The sequence below is a fragment of the Pteropus medius genome, unplaced genomic scaffold (assembly GCF_902729225.1).
Source record: "Pteropus medius unplaced genomic scaffold, Ma_sr-lr_union100, whole genome shotgun sequence".
Taxonomy (NCBI): Eukaryota; Metazoa; Chordata; class Mammalia; order Chiroptera; family Pteropodidae; genus Pteropus; species Pteropus medius.
Genome location: NW_024344240.1, coordinates 12,309,562 through 12,314,815, shown reverse-complemented (window position 1 = coordinate 12,314,815; position 5,254 = coordinate 12,309,562). Strand labels below are relative to the sequence as shown.

At 34.0% G+C, this 5,254-nt stretch overlaps 1 pseudogene; it reads left to right on the top strand.

Annotated features, from left to right (window-relative positions):
• The first annotated feature begins 553 nt into the window (after positions 1-553).
• Positions 554-672, top strand: LOC120607458 (uncharacterized; annotated as a pseudogene).
• Positions 673-5,254: the final 4,582 nt, after the last annotated feature.

Sequence of the window (5,254 nt, the reverse complement as noted above, 5' to 3'; positions counted from 1 at the left end):
ACCAGGAGACATAGTGTTACATATACGTAACACATACAAGCAAACAAAGGAAGGCAGCTAAAACAAGGAAAGAAACATGTCCCAAATAAAAGAACAGGACAAAACACCAGAAAGAAAACTAAAGTAAATGGAAACAAGCAATCTACCAGATGTAGAGTTCAAAACACTGGTTATAAGGATGCTCAGTGAACTCAGAAGAAGGAAACATGAACTCAGTGAGAACTACAACAGATAGAAAACATAAAAATGAAGATAGAAAACATAGAAAAGAACTCATAAGAAATAAAGAATATAATAACTGTAATAAAGAATACATTAAAGGTAATCAACAGTAGATTAAATTAAGTAGAGGACTGAATCAGTGATCTAGAAGGCAAGTTAGGGAAAAACACCCAATTGGAACAGCAGAAAGAAAAAAAAAATCAGAAATAATGAGGATAGTTTAAGGGATCACTGAAATATCATCAGTATACTAACCTATGTTTGTTAGGATACCAGAAGGAGAAGAGAGAGAACAAGACATTGAAAATCTATTTCAAGAAATAATGACATAGTCTACGGCCATGCTATCCTGAAAAAGCCCAATCCCGTCTGATCTCGGAAGCTAAACAGGATCGGGTCTGGTTAGTACTTGGATGGGAGACCACCTAGGAAGATCAGGTGCTATAGGCATAAAAATAAAAAAATAAAGGATTGAAGCTGACAAGGTCCTTGCAATCTGTGAGGTCTATCAAGTGTTACCTCGTGAAAGAAAGAAAGAAGAAAGAAAGAAAAGAAAGAGAGAAAGGAAGGAAGGAAGGAAGGAAGGAAGGAAGGAAGGAAATAAATGGTTGAAGGAAGAGAGGGAGAAGGAGAGGAGGAGGGAAAGAAAGAAAGAGAGAGGAGAGAGAGAGAGAAAAAGAAAGGAAAGAAAGAAAGAAAGAAAGAAAGAAAGAAAGAAAGAAAGAAAGAAAGAAAGAAAGAAGTAAAACTTTCCTAATCTGGTGAAGGAAGTAGACATACAAGTCCAAGAAGCATAGAGGGTCCCAAGCAAGATGAACTCAAAGAGGGATATAAACCAAAACATATCATAGTTAAGTGCCAAAGTTTAAAGACAAAAAGAGAATCTTAAAAGTAGCAAGTGAAAAGCAGCTATTAAGTACAAGGGAGCTCTCATAAGACTGTTAGCTGATTTCTCAAGAGATTTTGCAGGCCAGATGTGATTGGCATGAAATATCCAAAGTGATGAAAAGCAAGGACCAGAAACATGACAGAGTGAGGGATCTCCATGGATCTGTCCCCTTGAAATAATAATAAGCTGACCATCTAAAACTGAACAAATAACACTCAACATGCACAAAAGCACATCTGACTGATCTGTACATCAGAATTTCCAAAGTTCGGACTCACTCGAGTCTGTGGGGGTAAGATTGAGAGGAACAAAAAGAGCTGCTATACTCAGCCAAAGCTCCCTGCAGAAGGAAGGGAAAGGAGGAAGGTTTGGCTGGTTCCCTGAACAGTCCTGTCTGAGGGATCAGAGTGTTCCAAACAGCAGAACCCAGGAATAAGGGCAGAAAGTGGAGCAGAAACTAAGTGCAGAGGGGAAATAGTTGCGTCTTAGCAGCCGAGGTTGCCAAGCGGGAATCTGAGATATGAAGTCTGACAGTGGCCTCCCCAACTCCATCAACCCAGAGCATGCCCTCTCAGACTTAGCACTGTGGAACACCGGGAAATTTGTGCAACTAGTACTGAATCATAAAACATGGCTGGTACCACAGACAGGTGCTGGGATTGAAGGAATCTGATCATGGATTGAATATAAAATTTATTAGAGAGAGGGGGAAATAAAAGCACTTTTGGTCTCAAAGCAGTGATCCAAGAGGCTTGGATGCTACCACTGGAAATCAAAAGAAAAACTCTTTCTTATCAACTGGCTAAGAGAGACTTCTATATAAGAAATCTTTTTTTTTGAGGGAAAATAAAGGCAGAGTACACCCCCAGGCAGAATGCCCAGGCAGAAAAATAGTCCTTTAAACACCATGAATGACCAAGGTCATGAGGAAATTCAGGAAAAAAAAAAAAAAGAGAGAGAGAAAAATCTCCAGAAAATAAAGCTCAAAGGCATAGAAATATATGATTTAAATGGAAGAGAATTCAGGAATTCACTTATGAAAAAACTCAATAAGACACAAAATAAATCTGATCAATAATTCCAAGAACTTAGAATCAAAACAGACCAACAAAATAAATTTTTTAGAAAGGAAGTTATAACCTTAAAAAAAGAATGAGGTAGAACTTCTGGAGATGCAGAATGTATTTAAAAAGATGAAGAATGAAATAGAAAGCTTAGGAAATAAAGCTGACCAGATGGAGGAAAAAATCAGTGATATCAAAGACAGAAAGCTGGAAATGATGCAATATAAAGAGAGAACTGAGAATTAAATAAATAAATAAATAAATAAATAAATAAATAAATAAATAATAAAAGAACTAGACAAGTACTATCTGATACCATCAAGAAAAGCAACGTAAGAATAATGATTATACCAGAAGGAAATGAGAAGAAAAATAAAACAAAGAGCATGTTCAACCAAATAATTAACAAGAATTCCCCAAATCTAAGAAAGAACCTGGATCTTCAAATTATCTCAACTCAAAAAGGCCTTCTTTAAGACATTATATTAAAATTGTCAATAATTAATGATATAGAAAAAAACAAACTTAAATAAAATGAATTACCAGTCAAGAATAGTATATCCAGCAAAGCTCTCCTTTAGATAGGAAGGAGAAATAAAGTCCTTTACAGACATAACAAAAGTTGAGAGAATTCTCCTCTACAAGGTCTACATCATATGAAATATTGAAGGGGGTCATCCCACCAGAGACTAAAGGACAAAAAATACATAACTATGAGTAAGACAACCATCAGGCAGAAACAAGATAATGTAATCCTTATTAAGAATAGGCTATTTTAAGTTTAAACATTAAGCGGATAATTACTCCTGCAACTTAGATATGAACATTCAGCATACATAGAGAAAACTGGAAACAACAAAAATAGATAAGAAGACAAGTAAACATCCAAATTCACAAAAGGGAATTGATGTAAGTCACACGCAGAAGAAAATGGACTATTGTATTTGTATAACTATCTTTCATATAATCTTAATGGTAACGACACACCAAAAATCCAGAATTGAGATACATAGCATAAAACAAGAGGGAACAGAGGGAAAATCCACAAAACATCACAACGTTAAAATGACAGACAGAAACACAAGAACAAAGAAACAATGGAAAAAGTGAACTACCAGAAAACAACAATAAAAAAAAACCACTATAGAAAAACCTCATATTTCAATAATCACCCTAAATGTAAATGGACTGAACTCACCAATCAAAAGGCACAGAGTTGCAGATTGGATCAAAAAACAAAACCCAATCATATTCTGCCTACAAGAAATACACCTCAGCTGCAAAGACAAATATGAACTCAAAGTGAAAGGGTGGAAAACAATATTCCAAGCAAATGGCATCCAAAGAAAAGTAGGTGTAGTTATACTTATATTTGACAAAATAGACTTCAAGATAAAATGAAAGGAAAGAGAAATACTGATGGACACTTTATAATGATAAAGGGAACCATACATCAAGGAGACATAACACTTATTAATATCTATTCTCCCAAAAGGGAGCCCTGAAATATATAAAGCAACTACTGACAGAACTAAAAGGAAAAACAGAACAAAACATGATCATATCAGGGGACCTAAATACCCCACTTCCAGATATGAATAGATCATCTAAACAGAAAATCAATAAAGAGATAACATCTTTATATGATCCATTAGACCAACTGGACATAATCGACATTTACAGAGCCTTTCATCCTAATACGACTGCTTATATAATCTTCTCTAGAGCTCATGGAAGATTCTCAAAGATAGATCACATGCTGGGACACAAAACTATCAACAAATATGAGAGGACAGAAATCATACCCAGATTCTTCTCTGATCATAATGCTTTCAAGCTGAGATCAACTATAATAAGAAAGCAAGAAGAACCACAAATATGTGAGGATTAAATAACATGCTACTGTAGAAAATGACTGGCTCATAGAAGAAATAAAATGAGAGATAAAGAGATATAGAAACAAATGAGAATGAAAGTACATCATATCAAAATTTTGGGGACATGGCAAATTCATATCATTACAGGCCTATCTCTAAAAACAAGAACGAGCCCAAATAAACAACCTAACACTGCATCTTAAAACTGAAAAAAAAAAAAAACAATAACAACAAAGCCCAAAGTCAGCAGAAGGAAAGAAACAATCAAAATCAAAACAGAATTAAATGAAATTGAGAACAGAAAGATAATAGAGAAAAATAAATGCAACAAAAAGCTGGTTCTTTGATAAGATTAATAAAATTAACAACTCTCTGACTAGACTTACTAAAGGAAAAAGAGAAAGGAACACAAATAAACAAAATCAGGAATGAAAGAGGATAAGTTATGACAGATACCACTGAAACACAAAGGATTATACAGAAAGACTATGAAAAATCATATGACACAAAATTTAATAACCTAGAAGAAATGAACAAGTTCTTAGAAATATGCAACCTTCCTAGAATGAATTAGGAACAACTGGAAAATCTAATTAGACCAATCAGTAGCATGGAAATTGAAACATTCATTGAAAAACTTCCAAAAAGTAAAAGTTCAGGACCAAATGGCTTCACCAGTGAATTCTACCAAACATTCAAAGAGGATTTAATTCTTACTCTTCTCAAACTCTTTCAAAAAATTGAAGAAGAGCCAGTAGTTCCTAACTCATTTTGAGGCCAACATTACCCTAATACCAAAACTTGATAAAAATGATACAAAACAAAAACTGACAAACCAATATCTCTCATGAACACAAATGCAAAAATCCTAAATTAGATACTAGCTCATCGAATACAACAATATATTTAAAAGATTATACACCATGATCAAGTGGGCTTAATCACAGGGCAGAGTGATGGTTTAACACATGTAAATCGATTAATATGATACATCGCAAAAACAAAAGAAAGAATAAGAATCATATAAACATATCAATAGATGCAGAAAAAGCCTTTGACAAAATACAGTAACCATTTATGATTAAAACATTTAACGAAATAAGTATAAAAGGAAAGTACCTCAACATAATAAAGGCAATATACAGCAAACCCTCAGCTAACATTATACTTAAGAGTAAAAAAATAAAATCCTTTCCTCTAAA